The sequence below is a fragment of the Mustela lutreola genome, chromosome 11 (genome assembly GCF_030435805.1).
Source record: "Mustela lutreola isolate mMusLut2 chromosome 11, mMusLut2.pri, whole genome shotgun sequence".
In the NCBI taxonomy this organism is placed as follows: domain Eukaryota; kingdom Metazoa; phylum Chordata; class Mammalia; order Carnivora; family Mustelidae; genus Mustela; species Mustela lutreola.
In genome coordinates this window covers 98,583,305-98,606,301 of record NC_081300.1, presented here as the reverse complement: position 1 = coordinate 98,606,301, position 22,997 = coordinate 98,583,305, and the positions used below count along the sequence as shown (strand labels likewise).

Sequence of the window (22,997 nt, the reverse complement as noted above, 5' to 3'; positions counted from 1 at the left end):
AGACGGCCTGAGCCCTGGGGCCCAGCCCTCCGCACCCTCTGCCCTGTTTCTAGGGCAGTTACATGAAACAGTACCAATCCCCGCCCCCTTGCCCCAGTGCTGGTTTGGAGGATCTCCTTGAGTTGCTGTCAGAATGTGAACTAGTTCAGATGAGTTTTCCTAAACTGTGTTAGGCCGATGAGGAGGGGAGCCGCTGGCGGTGGTGGGGTGGGGTGGGGTGGGCACTGAGCCTGCCCCCCCAGTTTAAAGGTGACTGAGTCCCAGTGGGGGACACCGTCTTCTGAGAGGGGCCGCGGGTACCCTGACTGCTCCCCCTCCAATACGCTGAGTGAGAGGTTGAGGTAAGGCCCGTGATTCTTTCCAGATGGGTTTGGGAACCAGGGCAGATCTGTTGGCAGAGAAACGTGGGAACGAGGAATGGAGAGAGAAGTCCACACAGGGCCAGGAGCTCGGGAAGAAGCAGATTTCCCTGCACCAGCCTATTACCAGGGGACAGAGCGGTTTGATGCCACCGGTCTATTACCAGGGGACCGACTGGTTTGATGCCACCCGTCTATTACCAGGGGATGCCAAACTGCTTGACTTCTCATCCCGTCTTTACACCTTTCAACTGACTGGTATTTGGGCAGAACGTTTCAGCTCGCTGCCCCCGACCCCCATCTGTAAAACGGAGCTCTTAATAGAAGGCATATCGCCTGGGATTACTGGGATGGTTAAATTTACAGGAGCAGCGCCTACAGAGAGAGGCACAGGCCCAGCCTCTGTATGAGCTGCTCGCGCCTCCTATGTTCTCATTCATTACCACCTCCCAAAGGCGGTGGGGCCTCCCCGATGGAGGCAGGCAGCCCAACACTATGGCCTCAGGACCGGCCTGAGCAGCAGCCAGACTCCTCGCTCTGTCCTTTCCAAATCTGACCAGCTGCCAAGCTGAGGGACGAGCAGCACGGCCACAAGCAGCCATGGCCGCCTTCTCAGTCAGCTCCATCCAGACAGGGAGTCAGAAGATGTAACTCAACATAAAGCCTTGCCCGTTTAATTCCCACTGTAGCTGCGCCATGGGGGACCCTGTTCTGCCCTTCCCCCTGGTGTTTCTCTGCCTTGAAAGTCCGATATGGCTCCCAAGGCACTCCTAGGGTCTCTCATCGCGCCCCTGTGCTGGGGAATTCACTGCTTCAAGACTCTTGATTTCCTGAGCAGATAGTGTTTTCCAAAACTAAGGAAAAGAACGCACTTACTTGTGATGGTGTTTGGGGAGGGCTTTTCTTTCACTCCTAACGTGTTTACAATGCACCTCCCTTTTATAGGTTCTCTGATACGCTGCTTTGTGGGACCGCCGTTATAAAAGTGAATTGTGTGGATGCTGTAAATTGTTTTACAGCAACGGCAGAAACCAAAGACTTTGAATCACGGTATCCAACCTGAGCAACCCTCCCGGTGTGGGGCACCAGTCCTCTCTGAGCTGATGTCCTGCAGTGAAATTCAGGTCATAGCGAAGGGTGCCAATCTGCCCGAGGAGCTGTCTGGGCAAAGGGAACGCATGAACACAGGCTCAGAATGGGACAGCCTGGGTCACTGGCCTGAATCCTATGTCCCACCGACACCTTGTTCCTCCTTCGGCCGACCCTGCTGCTCCGTGAGGCTAGAGCCCCCAGTAGGTGGAATCCCCTCTCCTTAAAATAAGGGTATATATGCATATCTGGCTCTGTGCCCTGCCCTCCAGTAACAATTCCACTGGCTCTGGAACATGACCTTCACCTTCTGCCGGGCGGGGCTGTGCCTCTGGGCTCAGATCCATCCGCTGTGTTCTCCAAATGCACAACATCATTCACTAGTAACAGGGGAGAGGCGGGGGAAGGGCACACATCCCGGGTTTATTCCAAGCCCATTCGCTACCTCTATGTCCAACGCCTTACGCCCTACCTCACTACGTCCAACAAAAGACGGAACTGTCTTTTATTGCTGAAAACACCTCCACCAACGGGGGACATGCAGGCTACTGAGAGCCCACTCTGCCTCGGTGTCCTCTCCGCCACTGGCCCAGGTCCCTCTGGCTTCACTCCCTCTCCTAATTCACACTCCCCAGCCGGCTAACGTCCGTGCCTTTGGATAAACTGTCCAGAGCCTGCCTCAGGTGCAGGGGATAGGCAAGACGTTCAGCAAGCTTGCCTCCAGGGTTAAAGGTGTACTGGCAAATAAATCAGTATTTTCTACACTGCGGAGGCTGTTATGAAGCATCCGTTTCTCTTCTAGAAGAAACAGACGATGTACGTATCCTTTGAGTAAAGGAAGCATAACGTATTCATTGGTTTATCCCTGCTGGGGTGGGCCACAGCCGTTTGCTCTGAGCTACAGATAAAATATCTATTGAATGAAGGAAGCGGTGACTGTCACAAAGCAGAAAGGAAAGATAAAGACTCTGACGCAGAGCCCAAGCCTGACGATCACGGGAGAAGCCACACAGACAGAAATCACAAAAAATGCGACTCCTTTCTGTTCTATGTGCGGTCCCCGACAAGGCTTGCCAGGCCGCCATCGTACAGGGGTTGAATAGGGAAACTTTTTCTCTGTAGGAGACTCAGCTATGTGAGGACAACCCAGCGATGTCCAGGTCTTCTCCTTGCCAGGGGAATTCTCTAAAAATCCATCATTTCCAGGGCCCGCCCCCCCTCACACCAAACGTTTGTTAAATTAGACTCTTTAAGGGGTGAGGTCCTGGAATTTCTATTAAAATGTGTAAGCCTTTCCAGAAGGAGGCAATGAAGACGGAAATCTCGGTCTCGGTGGTGGAAGAAAGGACTTGAAGACAGAAGACCCGTCTGGATGTGTGTTTTCATCACTGACTAGCTCTGTGACCCCAGCAAGACAGCTCCCCACCTGGAACACTCCCTTTGCTGTACCTTGTAAAAGGTAACAGCCTCCGTCCCTTGCACCCCGCGCGGGCATGACATGGGGATCCAGCGAGTGAGGGGGCGCAGTGCTCCTTGCAAAGCGAGGGGAGGTAGAGAAGAAAGCCGCTGCTGTGATTACGGCTGGACGAACAGGCCCTTCCACACGCAGAGTTAAGCCAGTCCCCCTTCCTCCCGGGCGAGGGCCCCCTCTCTGCGTCCCAGGAGGCCATGGACCTGAGGGAGCGGAGGGAGACCACGAGAGAGGAAAGGGCAACCCCACCTGGGGACGCACCGGTTTCATTCCAGGCGGCCCCATGAGTCCTTTCCGCTGTATCCGGGCACCTGCCTCCAGGGCGCTCCCCTGGCATCCGCCTGGACCCCCTCAGGCTTTGCTCTTTCCAACTCTACGACTTTCAACCATCTCTTTGACTTCTGGCTGGAGAGTTTGGAGTGAGTGCTGGCTTCCCTCTGGAAAGTCTCCTGCATGGCACTGCACACCTGGGCAGCGGGGTGTCACAGACGGTCCCCACAAGCAGCGCCAGGTCCCAGAGCGCATGAACCACAGGCTCGGGGACTCCATGAGCTCCCTTCCCTGGTGTGAGACACTTACCATGCAGGCTTCCTTCCTCTGCACTCACACGGACTTTGGGGGCGACCCCTCCAGCCTCACTAGGGTGCACCTGGGCCTAGACCTTGTTCTTCTAGCTGTTCATACTGTTTTCTTCATTAGAAAAAAAAAAAAAATCAGTTGACTTCTCTTTCCTGTTCTTGAAGAATACTTCAACGTCGAGGGGTGGTGAGGTGCCTCACATCTACCTCTCTGTCGCAATGGACATCTTGGACTTGATGCAGTTCAGGAGAGTTGGAGATCTTGAGGCAAGTGACAAGTCAAGTTCAAGAGCATGGGGCGGCAGGTGGAAGACGTCCAAGGGAGCGCCAGGTGCAGGCAGCCCTCCGATGGTGCACCTGCGACCAGAGGTCCCAGGGATGGCTGTGGGGGACACGGAGGCGGTGTTGGGGTTAGAGGCTGTGCAACCTCCCTCTGGGTTGGGCAGGTGGGCCTTGGCGCTTGCCTTTCCAACTGCTGGAGGCGTCAGGTTAGGAGGATTATAAATGGAGAGCTCCTAGAACCGCGCATGCAACTGGCGGGCTTGACGGACAGATGGCATTAAAATCCAAGAGCCATGTCTGTAGTACCCGACCCTGGACGAGAATGAGGGTACTCTCTACAGACATGGAAAACATCCCAACATCTATCATTCGGTGCCACAGCAGACTGCAGGACAATGTGCGGCCTGCTACATTCTGCGTAAGATCCAGGGGTTCGGGATAGAAGGGTGACTATTCTCCTTTATTGGCACAATCAGGTAAGAGGACACAACATAAATTAACAGAAATGGTTTCCCTTCAGGTGGGAGAGCATGGGATGGGCATAAATGGGGTAAAAAGTAGATTTTGCCATGTAGTTTTGTGATTTTATTTTGAACCCCAAATTTTAAATTAGGCCCTAAAGAAACTCCTGTTTTTAGCCTTTCCTCCTTCAGGCCAGTGATCATATTCTTGAACAGTGCATGGTCTGGGCACAAAATCCATAATTTTCTGGGGCGCCTGGGTGGCTCAGTTGTTAAGCGTCTGCCTTCGGCTCAGGTCATGGTCCCAGAGTCTCTCTGCTCAGCAGGAGGCCTGCTTCTCCCTCTCCCACTCCCCCTGCTTGTGTTCCCTCTCTCACTGTATCTATCTCTGTCAAATAAATAAAATCTTTAAAAAATTACATAATTTCCTAGACTCCTCAGGATCAGACCAAATGAAGAGGGTTCTCTTCCTACCACGGGTGGAGAGTATTAATGTAATACCATCTTGAAAGACTTCTCTTCGAGGAGACAATGTCTCCTCGATTCGAGGAATAAAAATATTTTCTGAGGTCTGTTATTAATATACTTCTCCTAAGGCAAAGTTGCTGAATAATTCCAAGAGCTAGGAATATCTATCAGCCTGTAATTTGTGTTTTATCTTATCTTTTCCCCCAGACCCTGAAGTGTTTTGCAGTAACACACGCTGACACACCTCACCCCAGGGAAGACAGCTGTACGCTGGCGGCTTTCGGGGGGAGAATGTGGCTTCGAGACACCCGGTGGTCTGACCGAAACTGAAGGGCCGTGTGACCCAAGGTCAGGACAATTTACGATATCCTAACCGGTCACTAGAAAGTGGGGTCGCTGCGTAGTTCCTACAGCCTACAGGACGGCCAGAGACCCCGAATGGTGGCCAGTTCCTGGGAACCCAACACAAGGGGGAACATTCTCTTCTTATCAAACGAGGACCACATCTTGGCATTTAAGGTGCTCATAAGGGGATCATGAGGGAGACAGCCCGCCTCCCTGAATCCTGAATCTCTTACCGTGTCTAGCAGCCACTGGGAAGCTGTGGACGGGACAGGTTTTCCATTTCCCAACACCGCCTGCCCCCACCCCCCAGCCCCCGTGCGAGAGAACATGCTATGGGCCGTTTGAAAAGTGCTTTGGCTCCTTCTGGGGCCCCTGGGGGGTTTAGTCGGTGAAGGGTCTGCCTTCCGCTCAGGTCATGATCCCAGCGTCCTGGGATCGAGCCCCACATCGGGCTCCCTGTTGGGCAGGAAGCCTGCTTCTCCCTCTGCCGCTCCCCCTGCTTGTGTTCCCTCTTCCGCTGTGTCTCTCTCTCCGTCAAACAAATAAAATCTTTAAATAAACAAATAAATAAAATCTTAGACGGAAAAAAGGAAAAGTGCTTTGCATTCTCCCCTTTCTGTCCGCCGGAGGAGGCAGCAGGCCGTGCTGAGAGTCTCCAGAAGTGTCCCCGCTGGGGCTCGGGTCCCTGCACACGGGAGGGCAGCCCAGAGCCCAGAGCTACTGTGCGGGGAAGAGTCTCTCCTGCTGTGTCTGAACCACGGCTCCCCCCGGGAGGATTTAACGAGTACAGTAAAATACACTGTCCTAACTGATGCAGTAAAAACGTGTGACATTCCTCAGACGCCTCCCACGTGGCAGGCGTCCCTCTAAGGATGCTTTTCACGTTATTACAGTAACACTTCAGAACGACTCCACGGGGAGTCACCCTCCCGGACTTTGGGCACGGGAGGGAAACTGAGGAACAGGGAGGTTACGTAACTCGTCCCGGGTCACAGGCTCGACGTGACCGGAATGACTCGATAGCCACACCGACAAAAGTAGGCCCGACACAGCGCTCTGTAAAGTCAGTGATACATCTGTGGGTTTAATAGGCGAACATAACGCCAAGTGATCCATTCAGCTCCTGGTGCTACGCTCCTGGCTCTGGTCAGCCTGTTCTGCCCCGGGTGCAGGTGGACGAGATCACAAAACAGGCTGACGTGATCTCGTCCACCTGCACCCGGGGCAGCAGAGCAGACACCAGCGAAGGCTGCGTCCGGCTCTCCTCCTTCAGGCGTTGGTGATAAAGAGGCTTGAAGAACCGGCGAACAAGATGGGGCGGTCAGTTCCTACCATCGCAGGAGTAGTTCAAGCACTACGGTCTACGCTATTTAGTACTAAAATCCATCAAAACTGTCTGAAGCGGCTTGAGATTTCAAAACGATCCAGTTTCTACTGGAGAGATAGACAATGGCATTGAAGAAATTCCCCCAAACAAAAGAATTCACATGAAGATCGGAAGGGCCTTGTCGGTGAAGTGCAGTCCTGCACCGCCCCTGAGGCGATCAGCGATCGAGTCAGGAGGCTCTAACATTCTGGAAGTGCCCACATCCCAGCAAAGGCTCACGGCAGCTACAAAGGAGAGGATGGAGGACTCTCTTGAGCATCCCCCGCGTTTATGGCATAGGATGGAGTGATAGCTTCAGGGTGCGTCCTTCCTTTGCAAACTCCTCCGGCTGTATACACGCCACACGTACAGCTTACTGCATGCTCATGGTATCTCCACAAAGTGGGCTGAAAAAAACTAATGACTTGGTGGTCACGTGGGTGGCTCAGTCGATTAAGTGTCTGTCTTAGACTCGGGTCATGATCCCAGGGTCATGAGATCGAGCCCCGCATGGAGCCCCGCATTGGGTTCCCTGCTCAGCGGAGAGCCCGATTGTTTCTTTCCCTCTGCCGCCCTCTCATGCTCTCTCTCAAATAAATACATAAAATATTTTTAAAAATAAATAAATAAAAATTTAAAAACCCAGTGACTTGGACATTCATTGGCTCCAAAGTATATTGTCAAAGGCTCTCCAAGAGAGAGAATGCCATTCCTCCCTAGAGAACGGGGGGTATCCGGTGACAACCTCCAAGGTCACCGGTAGGTGGTAGGTGACAGCAGGGGAGGTGAGGTCCTCCTAGATTTGTAGCTACACAGGTTTCCAGGGAACAGCCTGCAGCCCCATAAAACCCCGTCAGGCCTTTGAAATGCCAAAGGCTGTCGGGTGATAGTGGAAGAGCATTCGTAACCCTTCTGTGTCCCCACCAGAACAGGCTCTCAACTTCCCACCCCTTCCTTTGGTTGCTGTTATTTAAAAAAGAGGAAGACAAATGGCCAACCACGTAAGTCACGGGGCGCTGCAAAGGTCACACTAACAGAGCTGGGAGCTGCCTTTTAGAACACGTTTGAGGGATTTAAAACCTCCTTACTGTGTCCAGGATTGTAAAAAGCAAATGATAACAGGACTTGCAAGGAGCACAGAAAGCAGGAGGAGCTGACCATGTTCCCGATATCTGAAAAGCATCGGATGCTGACAGCGTGGAGACCAAACGACGCAGCTTTGGGCGGGGGACTGTGGGCACCCCCAGAGAGGAGCCCCTCGTCCCCCACCCTGAGCACAGCTCTGGGAGCAGCCGGGGGTCATGGGAACCTGTCCCGGATGTCAGGACTCAGAGTTTCATCTTGCCAGTGTGCCCACCAACAAGCAAGAAGGGTTTTGTGTTGAAGAAAACACCGAAGTGCATTATATCCCCAGGTTCTCAGGAGCTATTTCTAGAACGTTCTTCTTCCTGCCGCAGACACGAATAAATTCAAATTACTTCATTTGAAGAGATTTCCAATTCTCATTCACCCCCACCTGTCCCATGTCTGCTCGCTCCCCAACCTACCTCCCCGATTTCTGATTCAAGACATTTCTCCTGGCTGCACCAAGGTAGAATTGATGAGTAAGGAGTGTGAAAGTTTAAGGTCTGCGGTGCAATGATTTGACACATATTACATACATGCATACATTACGTACATTGTGAAATGATTACAAGTTTACACATCCAAGACCTCATATAGTTAGTGTGTGTGTGTGTGTGTGTTTGCACGCATTCACATGTGGTGAGAAGACTTCAGATCTACTCTCCTGGCCAAAAGCAAACACACAAGGCAGTATCAAGTATAGCCATCACATGCACATCCAGTTCCTAGAACTTACTCATCTCATAACTGAAAATTTGCACCTTTGCCAACATTTCAAGGCATTGTCATTACATCCTATTTTTTCTTTTTTTTAAAAAAGTAATCTCTACCCACAATGTGGGCCTTGAACTCAAACACTGAGATCAAGAGTCAGATGTCTCTACTGACTGAGACAGACTTGGAATCCCAAACACAGTCCGTTTTAACCACAGGATAAGAGCTAGCTTTGGAAACCTTTTTTTTTTTTTCTTTTATAAGATTTTTTTAAAATTTAATTTAATTTTTGTGTGTCAGTGTTCTGAAAGTCATTGTTTATGCGCCACACCCAGTGCTCGATGCACTACGAGTCCTCCTTCATACCCACCACCAACCCCCCAACCCCCTTCCTTCCAAAACCCTCAGTTTGTTTCTCAGAGTCCACAGTCTCTCATGGTTCATCCACCCCCAAGATTCCCCCATCGCACTTCTCTCCATCTCCCAGTGTCCTCTGTGTTATTCCTTCTGCTCCACAAGTAAGTGAAACCACATGATAATTGACTCTCTCTGCTTGACTTATTTCCCTCAGTTTTATCTCCTCCAGTCCCGTCCATGTTGCTACAAAAGTTGGGTATTCGTCCTTTCTGAAGGAGGCATCATACTCCATAGTGTATATGGACCATATCTTCTTATCCATTTGTCCGTTGAAGTGCATCTTGGCTCTTTCCACAGTTTGGCGACTGTGGCCATTGCTGCTATGAACATTCTTTTCACTACATCTGTATCTTTGGGGTAGATTTTATTTACTTATTTGAGAGAGTAAGTGCGCGAGAGCGTGAGAGTATGCACAAGAGCATGAGCAGGGGAGAAGGGCAGAGAGAGAGGGAGAAGCAGACCCCCACTGAGGAGGGACCCCGATGCAGGGCTTGATCCCAGGACCCTGAGATGATCCCAGGACCCTGAGATCATGACCTGAGCCGAAGGCAGATGCTTAACCAACTGAGCCACGCAAGTGCCCCAGCTTTGAAAATCTTAAGCCTCTTTTCATGCAAAAGAAATGAAAGCCTTATTATAAGTTGCTGTGTTCAATTGTGTTTGCTATTAAAAGGGCTGGTAAGAATCCACGGCTGTCTTCTTGTACACAGCCTGAGAATTTATCCTCTCAGAACAAAACTGAAGAATCCCTTCATTTGAAAGGCTAAGATATGGGAAAACCTGAATTTGCATGAGCAAAAACCACACAAACAAAAAACAAAACCTCAAATTCATCTAACTGTAACAGAATTCAAAATCCGATTTACAAAATGTCATTTATCCATAATTTTTCCAGCATCACTATCTAGGAATAGTTCATGAGATACTGTTGGACACATAAGCAGGAGCTAAAATTAAAAAAAAAAAAATCCGTATATGGTCCAGGCAAATAACAGGAATCCGTGAAGCAGGCTTGGGATTAGTGTGAGAGGACGCCGTCCACTGCGGCCAGCGGGAGTGAGTCTGCTTCCACCAGGAGGACAGCCCTGATCAGATGGGCCTAATTGTCACCAGATGGAAATGCTGACACAGTGCCTGCGAATTTTCAAATTTTTCAAGAAAAACAAGAAATTGAACAATCTTTCTATTTTTCATTATTGGTTAAAAAAAATCTAATGTTTTCAAGAAATTGAGACTCTCCTATTGAGACTCTCCCAGTTTTTCATTATCGGTAAGAAAAAAAAATCATCAAATGTTTTCTAAAGCAAACAATGCAGATCTGAAGCTATCTTTGCCTCAAGAATCATCATTTTGTAACCCCTGATTGGGCCATTTTGATTCCACCAGAAAGGCACTGATGCGGCGATTTCATTTTTTCCTATTAGTTTGTTCACTTGCTTAAGTGTAAAAACTTCGGAGCACCCATCTTGGCCTCATTTGCATTACACTCCAGTCCTTATTACAAGTTCCTTCCAGCTCCACGCTCTGCCAGAAACAGGAGGTGGGTTTCACCCCACTTGCATGTCAAAGCGATCTCCACTGGCAGCTGGAGAGAGCTCTCTCTTGAGAAGGAATGCGCGCTCACGGGAAGCAGCACTGGGACTGGTCAGCTACGTCTGCCACGAGCACACGCTAGCGAGGATGGCCACACGCGTGTCTCATCTCTGCCATTCTGGGCTCGCAAATAGAGTCCAAATTCCAACACACATTTCAAAGTTTCTGAAGACCTCACCCATATGTATAGCCTCATATGCTGCCGATACCTTTCTCCCAATGTGTACCTCATACAACCTCCCTCCCTTGCACTCAAGTACAAAAAGATGGATCACATACCACATTCCTACATGCCCCAACTTTTGATACAAGCTTCACTGTCCAAAATGCCATCCTTGCTTAACCTTGTTTGCCTGCTCAGCTCCCACTCAAATTCACCACTGGAGTCAAAGGCACTTCCTTTGTGTATTTTCCCTAGCTCTCTGGTTTTGATTCTTCTATGTCCCACTATGCTTTGTGCCCATGTTTACAGGGAATTTTTTTAAATGGTCTTATGTCTCTCTTAATACAGTGTGAACTATTCAGGGTCACAAATCATGTCTTAATCACCTGTGTATCCTTAGGATCTAGGCAGAAACAGATCCTGTGCTTTTGGATGGACGGGTGGGTGGGTGGGTAGATGGATAGATGGGTGGATTGATGAAAGGTGGATGGATGGATGGTTGGATGGATGGTTGGACAGATAAGTGGATGGATGGATGGATGGTTGGATGGATGGATGGATGGACAGACAGGTGGGTGGGTGGATGGATGGATGGATGGATGGATGAATGGATGGATGGATGGTTGGACAGGTAGGTGGGTGGGTGGATGAATGGATGAATGGATGGATGGATGGATGGATGGACAGGTGGATGGATGGACAGGTGGATGGATGGATGATTGGATGGATGGTTGGACAGACAGGTGGGTGGGTGGATGGTTGGTTGGATGGATGGATGGATGGATGGTTGGACAGACAGGTGGGTGGGTGGATGGATGGATGGATGGATGAATGGACAAGTGGATGGATGGATGGATGGTTGGACAGATAAGTGGATGGATGGATGGATGGTTGGATGGATGGATGGATGGATGGTTGGACAGGTAGGTGGGTGGGTGGATGAATGGATGGATGGACAGGTGGATGGATGGATGATTGGATGGATGGATGGATGGTTGGACAGACAGGTGGGTGGGTGGATGGTTGGTTGGATGGATGGATGGATGGATGGATGGATGGTTGGACAGACAGGTGGGTGGGTGGATGGATGGATGGATGGATGGACAAGTGGATGGATGGATGGATGGTTGGACAGATAGATGGGAGGATCGGCGGATGGGTTGATGGGTAGATGGGTGGCTGGACGGATAAAGTGATTACTCCATACCACACAGAAATGCAAGTCAATGACCTCTCTTAATTGGTTATTCGTGTGATTCTGTCACAATTTCGGCCATGTCCACATATTAGAAATCACTCACAATTTTTATGTGACACTGCAAAGAACACAGCCTAGTATGGTGCTCAAATTTAGATAGTGAGGAACTCGGCTGCTGCTTCGTGACCCGATCTCTCTCCTTCCATCTGCTGAGATGAAAGGCAATGTTTACGTGCCAAAGTTTGACATCCATGGACACACCTGCCCACATACCTATAATCCCAGCACTCATTTCCCTTAGCCATTGATTTCATGTTGTACTTACACTAATTTCTGACACATATTCAAATACATATTAAATAAAAACACAAGCGTGTCCCTATACCACCAAAATCCACATTACAGACCTCCAGTGGCATATGCACCAGGCTTGGGGAAACAATGATTTAAGTGATTTGTTCTTGAAAGCACACCATTTGACACATTGCACGGACGAGCCATCCATCATGCTGAAGATGCCGTTGACTTGAGGATATCTTCTTTATGGACAATTAAGCAGAATCCCCAGGAATACAGCACTTCCTCCTTGGAGGAAGATCATGAAGATCGCTCAAACAGATGGTGTGACACACAGTCCTTATATCCTAAATAACAGCCTCTCGCAGCCGATGCAGAGCAGTTTTATTGGAACAAGACTGCAGCCTGCATAATGCTCTTTTATTCCTTTACAAATGGAATTAGTTATCGATTCTCCCTTTTATCACAGAGAAGTACAATTCACAATCACAGTAATCATTTTTAATATATGGACACCCATGCCTAATGGCCCCTGGGCATCCTTGTCGAAGGAGGTCACCAGCACCGCCTACCACAAAGAAGCCGGTTGCCCCACTAAATGCTAGAGTAGGCAAGCAGGCTGGGTGACGTCAAGGCCCAGAATAGCCTGCAGAACACACAGAGATAGAGCCTTCTCCAGGAAAGAGGTTCGGGTGCTTTGTCTGATCTCGTGCACTGAAATCCTGTGTGCCCATCCGAGCGCTGCTTCCTTTGTCCACCAAGAACACATGTCCCTGTTCCAAAAGGAGGCAAAGGAAGCACAGAGCTCCAATTCTGTAGTGTCTCCCTCACTCCACACCTAAATCCCAAGTTGGCTGCCCGACGCTACAATCTCAGCTACTTCGTGTCTTTTTAGCATCCTTTATCTTAGTAATAATTATAATGAAAATAAAAGCAAAATAGCCCCATTGATTAAAACTGAGTTCCTTTCAAGGTGAGTTCATTCAACCATTGTGGTTATTCCTAAACCTCGGCCATTTGTGTGCCGTATTCCTGACCATCTCCATATCTGGCACCACCTTTAATACCAGTTTAATGCTTCTTAAGAATTCCCTTTAAATCGACTTGGTTCTCTTTTCTTGAATCAAAGGCTAAAGCCTTATCCGTGAAGGTATATACTGAAAAACCCCACCCAAGTATTATTTTTAAAAAGGATATCGGTTTCCTCCAAACCATTTGACTTCACTTTAGAGAATTACCTCGTTTGACTACCAGTCTTTTGAGGAGTGTGTTAGCTATTAAATTATTTCCCTTCATTGCCAAGCCCTCCCTATATCCTCCGCATTGCAAAAGTGGGTATGGGTCCTTTAGACATGTTTCCACTGCTAGCACGTACAACCATAAGCTTTGTCTAGTGTGACAGGAGGAGCATCGTAGGGGGAATGAGCTCCGCTCCTTGATGGAAACAGAGGCCCTTCTGCATCCCGCCTGTGGGAGTCACGGGGCACAGGGAGAAATGAGGCAGACGTGCAGCGTGTTGGGACTCAGAGTCGTTTGTCTCTGGCCCTGGAGTCTCGTGTCTTCTGTGAGCAGTCCTGGAAACGTGGAAGATAGAGTGCTGCAATCTCAGCCCCTCTGTGATTCTGGACGGTGGCATGGAGAGACCCTCCCCAAGGAAATGTGTACAGAGGAAGGTCTTTTGGGGCCTTGTTGGCCTAGAGGGGGAGCTCTGGGCCAACAAGGCACTTGTTTACATTTAAACGAGTAAAGGCCAGCAGAACCTGTGGCGACCACATCATTCCCGTCCTGCTTGGTCATTAACCTTTCAACTGGATTATCCCGTAATTACTTTTTCTTCCCCCCCGCACTTGAGTGTTCCAGTGGATTTTTCTTCCTCAGAAAGAAGAAAGAAACCTCTCAAGGATTTCTTGTCCTCTCTAATCCACATCCTGCCAACTTTCATTTATTTCCAGGACTTTCTTAAGATCTTCTCCCAATTAACATTCCCTAGTGCTTCTCCAGTGGTGACAGGATACAGTCCACCCTTGACTGATGTGACTGTCCCAGTCTGGCCCCTATGCCCTCCCCACCTCACCCCCTGACCTGCCCCCTGTAATCTGTGCACTCCTGCCACGGAGGCAAGATTTTATTAAAGCTAATCCTTGGGGACCCTGGGGATCTCAGTCAGTGAAGCAGCTGCCTTCAGCTCAGGTGAATCTCAGGATCCTGGGATCAAGCCTAGGATCAGGTTCCCTGCTCAGAGGGGACCCCGCTTCTCCTTCGCCCTCTGTCCGCTCCCCACCACCACCACCACTCATGCCCTGTGCTCTCTCTCGCTCTCAAATAAATAAATCTGTTCCTTCGAGAGGAGACTCTTTTTTCTCTACCTACTTCACGCTCATATAACCATTAAGACCAAATTCAGACTTTGCCCTAAGTCATCAACATAGAGTTTAGTAACAACCAATTCTACGTTTATGCTTCTTCCACTTCCGAATTCTCAAAACAGTTTCCAGTAACTTAGAGTCAATGCCTTTGTGTCTTAATTTCCCACATCGGTGGCTAAGCTTGGAAACCGCTTCACGTCTGCAACTTGTTTTTCTGGAGCAAAAACCCTTGCAGAAGGGCTCTCATTTTCTGTGACTGCCTGCCAGTGCCTCCACTCTCTGCAGGCCAGGCATGGATCCTCGTGCAGAGCAGCGGGTGCTCGAGCCAGCCCTCGACAGTCCTCCCTGCCAGCAACCGGCCTGGGCTGTAGGCTCAGAGCCCAAGCAGGGTGAGAGCTCTTCCCCAGGAAGCTCAAACTGGAACTGGTACTAAAATGCCTTACTTCATCCTATTCTAAGTCTGCACAAATAAGAACCTCATTGTGCATTTGGCCTCAATATCTTCCTTGTGGAAGAATTAGTTCGTCTGGGGAAATAAAACTGCTGCATAGAAAAGAAACAGAAAGAACCCCGACGTGGGTCATCTTCTTCTAACTGTCACCACGAGGACCCCCATGTCTGATGGCGGATAAATTCTTCCTTACCCAACTGTTCTGGGAGGCTAGGAACCTGGATTCGTTCACTTTTCCTGCTAATCCTGAAGGCTGTTCCGGTGCCCTGCTCTCCCTATCGAGGAGAATCCACATTGTGGGGAATCGGTGTTGGCCCTACAAAGAGGGGAGATTTTGCTTCTGGTCAACGGATTTCCATGTGCACATTGCCCGCACCAGAACCAACGGTGAATGCATTTCATTCATCCCGTCTGTCCCTGTTCTTATGATCATTACAGCCGATCTTTACAGTTAAATCTGGGAACTACAGGGCCCATTAGACTTGACTTTCTGAAATAACTCTGTTAGGGTTTCATGTTTTATTCAGACTAGAAATGGGGTCCTATCGATTGAGCTCCAAATATCGCGCTCTTCGATTAGAGTGGCTGTTTACTTTCCTGCGGGCTTTGGGGCTTTGTGAGACAGGCCGCCGTCACTAACGTTCTATAGATTAGTGCAAATCGCTGATTTTTCTTCAGTGGACCAGTGAACAATGCACACAACAAGTAGATTCCCATTGATCCAAACAAAAAGGATGTCTTCTTTAGCAGGGAGAGGTCCCGGTAGTCTCTGGCCATCTGTTTCCTTTCGGCCAACAGTAAGATGAGATTGCTGTGTGAAGAGAATGACTCTGGTGTACTGGGTGGTCCAAGAAGAAAGTGTTTGTTCTTGCCCAGTCTTTTCCAGGGAGTCAAATTGTCATTTTAGAGCCTGATTAACCACAGCATGCATGGGTACCATATCCTGATTAACCACAGCATGCATGGGTACCATATCCTGATTAACCACAGCATCCATGGGTACCATATCCTGATTAACCACAGCATCCATGGGTACCATATCCTGATTAACCACAGCATGCATGGGTACCATATCCTGATTAACCACAGCATCCATGGGTACCATGTCCTGATTAACCACAGCATCCATGGGTACCATGTCCTGATTAACCACAGCATCCATGGGTACCATATCCTGATTAACCACAGCATTCATGGGTACCATATCCTTCAGCCTTCTGTGGAAAGATGCTGGGTACCTCCCATCATCTCCAAAGCACAAAGAACACAGCCTAACTCCAATGAGAAATCCTTGATATCCACTAAGTCTTTTATAAATGTTATGGAATGGATCATGGCCTCCACCACACACCCAACAGAGCACATATCCCAGAGTAAGGTAAATCCAAAATCAAGATCCATTTCCATTAGACATGAAGCCGTTCTGAGCCTTCATCTCCTTGTCCAGAAAATCAAGGCAATATTACTCATTATAAATAATTAGTATGACTTTCCCATGAAGCAACCCACCCAGAGTGTCAAGCCCCTGGAAGATATGTGGTAAATCTGAGTCTCTGATCTGTCCTGCTTCAGAATTGGGGGGTGGGGGGTGAGGAAGAGCCGTCTGAAAGAGGGGGGGGGATTGGAAAATTTTAAACCAATAATTCTTAGTAAGAAGACTGACAGATTCTCATTTAGATTTACCAGCTCTCTGAATATATGATGTGGACCTAGATCTTGGCCACAGGGGAGAGGCAAGGTGTTGGGGGAGGCCCTGCTGTCCAACCGCGGGAAGACACAGTGGCACACAGTTGTAACGGTCGCTCGTTGCAAGCCCTGGATGGCACATATTTACTTATATGGGGAGATAAAGCCCCCTTGCATTCCATAGATGGTTAGGGGCCATAAGAATTTTTTCTGCGTGAGGTGGCCGGGCGAGATACTGCCACCACTTTTTGGCAGAAGAGTAAAATGAAGGCAGAGATGCTCGGTGGTTGGCTAACGGCAGGTGGGCGGCACCAATAGAGCAAAGCAGGAGGTGACGCCCTGATCTATCGGGTTTTTCCTATTATCCATCTTTTTATAAAAAAAGAAAGAAAGAAATCTGTATGAAAAGAATGTGCAATCATAGGGACGATTATTAATGGTTATTGGTGGCTTACCATTTGGCAGACTCTGTAATAGGTTATTTTTAATACGCTTTTGCCATGGTTAATTTCATGTGTCAGCCTGACTGGGCTGAGGGGCGCCCCGACAGCTGGTCAGACATTATTTATGGGTGTGTCTGTGAGGGTGATTCTGGACAAGATTAGCCTTTGAATCCGCAGCATTTCCTGGGCCTCTGGCTTGCACAGGACAGATCACGGAACTTCTCAGCCTGCATAATTTGATGAATCCATCTCTCATAACAAACCTCTTTCTATCTGTCTGCATATAGTGTATGAGTTCTGTTTGTCCAGAGAAGCTTAATGTAACTGTTTTGTTTAAGGCATCACAAATTTCTGGTGGGGACCCGATACTCCAGGCCGCAGTTCCTTCTGCCCCGGGAAAGGCTGCAGTATTGGGAAGGAGAACTGTAGCCAGCAAATCTGCAATTTCCCATAAGTTCTGTGATCACCAGCACGCAGGGCTGTGGATGGGGGGTACGGGACACGCAAGCCCCACAGTGGGTTCTCAGATAATGGATGTCTAGGATGTTTGTGCACATCAAGAGTGTAACCCACGTGTTCACTGAACGATACACTCAAAGGATGTTAGGCCCTATTTGATTTACTCGCCTCCCCGCGCTGGGTGACATGTCTCCTGGGCCGTGGCAAGGCTGAAACCCCTGGTTAACAAGCAGAGCTGCTGGCCAGAGGAAGTGTTCAAAGTTGACTTTATTCAGAATGTGGGCTAGTGCTTTAAATTGGGGGGGGGGGGGGGAATCACGTAAGGTCGGGACAACAGGGCTTTAGCAAAGGTCCGTAACACAGAGACACCTGATTTGTCACCGCGCTGACTGATCTGGGAGAGGTGACCTTCCAGAAGGCAGACGCATGCCGTGAGCGTGAAGAGGAGTTACGGACGAAGGTGCGCGGTGCCCCCACCAGTGTGGCCCAGCCCCAGCGGCCCAGCTACTTCCATGGTAAATCCAAACAGCAGTTTAGGAGACGTAATTAGAACAGAAGGAATAAAGAAGACGGATGGAAACGATCGTCTTTGCCGGCTGCTTTTCCCACTTGACGATAACTAGAAGAGAAAATCTCTTCCCTGCTTAATGGCTGAGCTGCGTAAATCCAAAATCTCCTCTTGCTGTATCATTTCATGGGGTTCTCAGCTCAGCTATGATTTATGTTTCCTCCGGCTCCTAAAGCCAGAACTACCTTCTCAGCATCCACATGATCTAAGTGATATGCATCAATAAAAAGCCACTAAGTCACTAAACTCCCTGCATATTCGAGGAGCAATAAGAGAGAGGCGTCCTCTCTCCTCTCTGCCGCAGGCGGTGCAAATGCTTTTTGACAAGGGAAGATTTCAGGATCTTCTCTGCCGGATCTTGTGTGTTCCTTAATTCCGCATCTAAGCCAATATAAACTCAGCTATTTGCAATGCTTTAGAAAGAAGAGGAGACGTGTCCAGCTCTGACAAACAGTTAACTCAAAACTGTCAGATCGTACTTAAAACAAGTTATTTGGTGGAGAATTCCAGAGCAAGAAAATAAAACAGAAGTGCCCGCGAAAGAAGTGACACCACTCTTCACTCTGGGCTGTACTCTGTGGAAGGCCAGGGTGCCCGCTCACGGGACTGGCGAAACGAACTCGGCAGGCACCAGAGCTCACAGCCGACCTCAGTCCCTTGCCATCTGGGTCGCCTGGGGCACACCATCCACCTTCCTATGCACCGGTTTCCCGAGCCAGGAAAACAGGATTCCCAATAGTATTCTCCCCACAGTGTCGTTGGAAGGCCACATGACTTAGAACACAAGCAGCACGGAGAACAGCACTGGGACATTAGCACACAGGAAGGGTCTGATCAGCACACACCCTTGCGGACACTCTTACGTACACAGGCGGTCCCTGTGGCTGCCTGTGCCCGGCCCGTCACACGATCACAGTCCCCTGCAGTGAGAACCGAGCCAAGAACAGAACTGAAGTCAGTCTAACTCCAAATCCCTGGTCTCCCTCAGAACACGGGGTATCCTTTGGTGGGACAAATATGATTCCCTAATGGGTCACGCTGGACCCCTCGTCTGGTATGGATTCTACTGTCCTGGATTTTGAGCCGGTGCTCTGGAAGGGTGAGTTTCTGGGTCTTGGGAAGGGGTAAGCGTATTTTGCATAGAGGAGGAATATACATCATCTGGGGCCAGAAGGTAGACTGTGGTGAGCTCTTTAAGGTGTGTCCACAAGTCTTCAACACTTCTCCCTCTAACAGGTGGAGAATGACCCCCTCTCACTGAAGGTGGGCTGGATTGAGTAGCTTCTCTTGAATACAGTATGTCAGAAGTCACAGTGTGTGTCCTTGAAATTAAGGCACTGAAGTCTCTGTGAATTCTCACTCCCTCCCTCTCTATGTCTGTCTCTGTCTCTCTCAAATCGCTCACTCTGGGGAATCCAGCTGTCGTGTCTTAAGAACACCTAAGTTGTCCATTTGAAGAGATTCACGGGACGGAGTAACTCCCCAGAGCAGCTAAGCCATTCCCAGATTCCTAACCCACTCGACGTCTGTGTTAATACATGCATATTTTCCTGAGTAGCTAAGTTGTGGGTGATGTGTTATGCAGTGAGACCTTCCGTCAGTCTTGGGCGGTGTAGAGCATTTCTCCAGTCGTTAGCAGATGGAGATCTGGAGACCCGCCACGGTGCCTGTCCATAGTGGGCTTTCTAGCAGCCCCTGCTGGCTGTGTTCTTCCTAGAGGAAAGGGAACATTCACAGGCACTCTTCCTGGGGAGCTCAATCCATGTCCGTCATTCTCGGCCTGCCCAGAGTGCGTGCCCCTAGTGGCTGTGTTCTGCTGAGCTCTCCTCGTAGTCCCACGTCTGGATACGCAAGCTCAGTCTGGCCGGCTAGCACATTCCAGCTCGTGGCCACGGTGCGGCTGTTTCACACCGAGCCCAAGAGCAAGGGCTTCATGCTGAAATGGCTGGGAACCAAGGCTCTCCTCCCGCTGGACTCAAAGATAACATGACGTAAGCCCTAATACTGTGGGGGTCCCGGCTCAAGTGGAGCCCGACAGCGAATGAGGACAGCGCCGAGGAATCAGGAGGAGGAAACAGAGAGAAAGCAAGCCCTAAGCAAGCCCTGAATCCAGCTTCGCCATAAACCTTACCAGCCCACATCAGCTCCATGATCCAACCAATGTCCTTTTTAAGCGTAACAAAATGCGATTTGAGTTTTCCTCATTTGTACAAAAATAGTCTAGTTAATGTTGGGACCTGTGTGAGAGCTGCAGGATCCTGCCTCCCACACCTGTCTGTGACTTCTCCACCTAAATCTTTAGCGAGGCTTTTGTCTGGGTTCCTGGGGTTCAAAGTGTCCTCTCTAGGGGATCCCATTCAGAAAACACACTCCTGTCATCTTACGCTCTGTCCACCCAGCCTCCAGGAGCTCATTCCTCAGTGTGGGGCCTTAACCCATGGGATGCAGATGCTCTTTCAAAGCCAAAATCTTTCTCCCTTAGAAGCCAGCTTTCTGCACATTGCTGAGCAAAGAGCAGGGACATTTTAATTTTCCATACAACAGCTCATCCATCAGAAGACACTGCTTTAAGCGCTCACAAACCAGACTCAAAAACAAAGGGCTTCCCTGGAGCAGGAAGTCTTAAACACATTAACATCTTCTTATTAGGTCTTTAGCAGCTCATTATTGTCTAGTCCAGCAGAAACCAGAGGCCTGGATGCAATTATGGCCAAGATAAGTTGGTGGGCACTGTCTCTGGGCCAGCACAGAATTTTCTATATTTCTTTTTCAAAAAGGAAATGAGTGAAGGGCCTGCTAATGATGAGTGGCAGGCTTTGGGAGTCCAAGGAGCTCTAATTTAGGCACAGTGTCATTTACTAGCCCATAAAAGCAAAAACCCCTCCCTTCACCAGAAAAAGAGGTGTGAAAAGATCACCACTTTGGAAATGCATGTGTCATCCTTCCTGGGAAGATCTTCAAGGAAACTTGGCAACGAAAAGAAAATGTGTCTTTAAGGTGGTGTGCCTGAAAACCAGAGCATGTTAGAAATGCAGCAAAGCTCACTTTCGGCCCACTGACCCCTCTGATGGGGGAGCAGTGGGGCCGGGTCTCTCACCTTGTCCTCCACAGTCCCAAAGGATGATGGAGGAATCACGCACAGGTTCGGGGTGAGCTTCCTGCTGGGAACTCTGACTCCAGAAGACCTGGGAGAAGTCATTTATCTCCTGAGAGCCTTGGATTCCTCGTCTGTAAAACTGAGCTAGTAGCATTCCTTACCTTAAAGTCCTGCTGGAGGCATAAATGAGCGGACTCGGCTGACATGCATCTAACGGGGCTTGGCCAACAAGAAAGTCTCACTACTAATACCCTTGTCTACGTCCTGCTACCAAGAGCAGAAAGCGTTACACTATGCAGTAGAGGTTCTGTGAAGACGGAGGTCCCGTATTCTCTGGATTACAGGCGCTCCGTGGGGACCAGAGAGAACCTGGATCACGGTATCTAACTACCGAGGTCCAAGCCCCCACCCACCGAAAACCCACTTGACCATCGAGGCTCCATGTTTCTAGGATCACCTCCAGTGAGAAGGAATTCTCAGATGCTCCAGGAAACATCTAGCATGGGACAACTCATGTAGGTGCTCATGTCATCATCGGATCTTTCCGCTTTTCCTTCCCCCTTCTCTTCCTCTTTCCTCCCTCCCCTGTGACCCAATCCTAGAGCCCATGAAGCTTCCAGTCGGGTGAGGTAAAAACCTAAGCACATACAAATACCTAGAAGTCCATAGGGCAAGTCAAACATTTGTGAGGTCTTTTTTTACAAACGCAGCCTTCCCTGGTCCTCCCCCAGAAGGGAGCGAATGACTTACACATTTAACACGTGGCCATTCAATTACATGTGCTAAGAATTAAAGAGAGAGAAAAACAAAATCTATCTGGGACTCCTCCTATACCCCCGTAAACTTCCTCGACCCCGTCTGGCCCCTAAGGACCCAAGGAAATAAGCAACAACCAAATGCAAGGAGAATAAAGGGGAATTAACTCTTGCATCTGGAGTCTCAAAGAGCCCAAATCCTTGGGAGTGAAATTTAATTTAAGGAATTTCAGAGCTTCGTTTGATGCTTGGTGGGTCTGCCTTGCATACTCTGATGCAGGGCGAACCTGTGCGTAGGTGGATTCAGCTAGACCACTGTCATGTCCAGGCCACACAAAGGATGTTAAGGCATCAAGATTTAGTGAAACCTGCCAAAGTCTGAAGAGCCACAAAGCCGTGAAGTCACATTTGAAATCACGCCTAAAACTCTGGCCAAAGACTCCATGCCAGGGATGGCTAAACACCTTACATTCCTCACCTGTTTCTCCAGTCATCCTATTCCCTGAGCCCTCAGCACCCCCAAATGCTCTCTGGAAGAGTGTGTTCCCATCGCCCAGTGTCACTTTCATGAGCTGGAATGAGACAGAATCCTGGCGCAGAGGGACAGAGTGAGGTCTGTCATTTTTGCCCACTTTTTAATAGAGACCAGCGTATAAGAATTTTCCACTATTCAGCGATCTGTCCTATTAGAAGTGCGGTGAGAAACGCCCCATGGAGAGGACCCCATGCGGCGGGGGGACACTCAGGTGGGCTGGAGGGTACAGGTGTTGTGTGACGGGGTCAGGTGCTAGGCAGTGATGTTGCCCACCAGGGAGGTGACCCTCGCTTAAGCTTGTCAGAAGCAGAAATCGAGTTTTCTGAAATTGTCCATTTGGGTATGTGGGCTACCAAAGTTTTCTCCAGTGGGAGGCATGGCTGCCTTCGAAGGCCTCCACTGAAGGGTGCCTCAAATAAGGAGGAGATGTCTCCTCCCAGACCTGCTCGAGCCTGGGGAAGCAACCTCAACTGGGCTTCCATGCTCTCCTCACGAGTTGGTGACTGAGCCAAGTACAATGCATCACACAGATGGATTTACCTTTGGTTTTGGCTTGTCGTTTTATTTCTTTAATTAATTAATTTGTTGGTTTATTTTTTTTACTTTTTACATAGCGGAAATCAAGAGTCTGATGCTTAACCAACAGAGCCACCCGGGCGCCCCTACATTTTAACATGTATTACGAAATGTAACGTACACAAAAGTCATGTT

At 49.3% G+C, this 22,997-nt stretch overlaps 1 long non-coding RNA gene across 2 annotated transcripts in view; it reads right to left on the bottom strand.

Annotated features, from left to right (window-relative positions):
- Positions 1 to 6,258: 6,258 nt before the first annotated feature.
- Positions 6,259 to 22,997, bottom strand: part of LOC131811653 (uncharacterized) — a 59,471-nt gene continuing 42,732 nt past the window's right edge. For both annotated transcript variants that reach the window (XR_009346038.1, XR_009346037.1), the window contains exon 4: positions 6,259 to 7,867. This is a non-coding gene — a long non-coding RNA (uncharacterized LOC131811653). The remainder of the gene's footprint in view (positions 7,868 to 22,997) is intronic.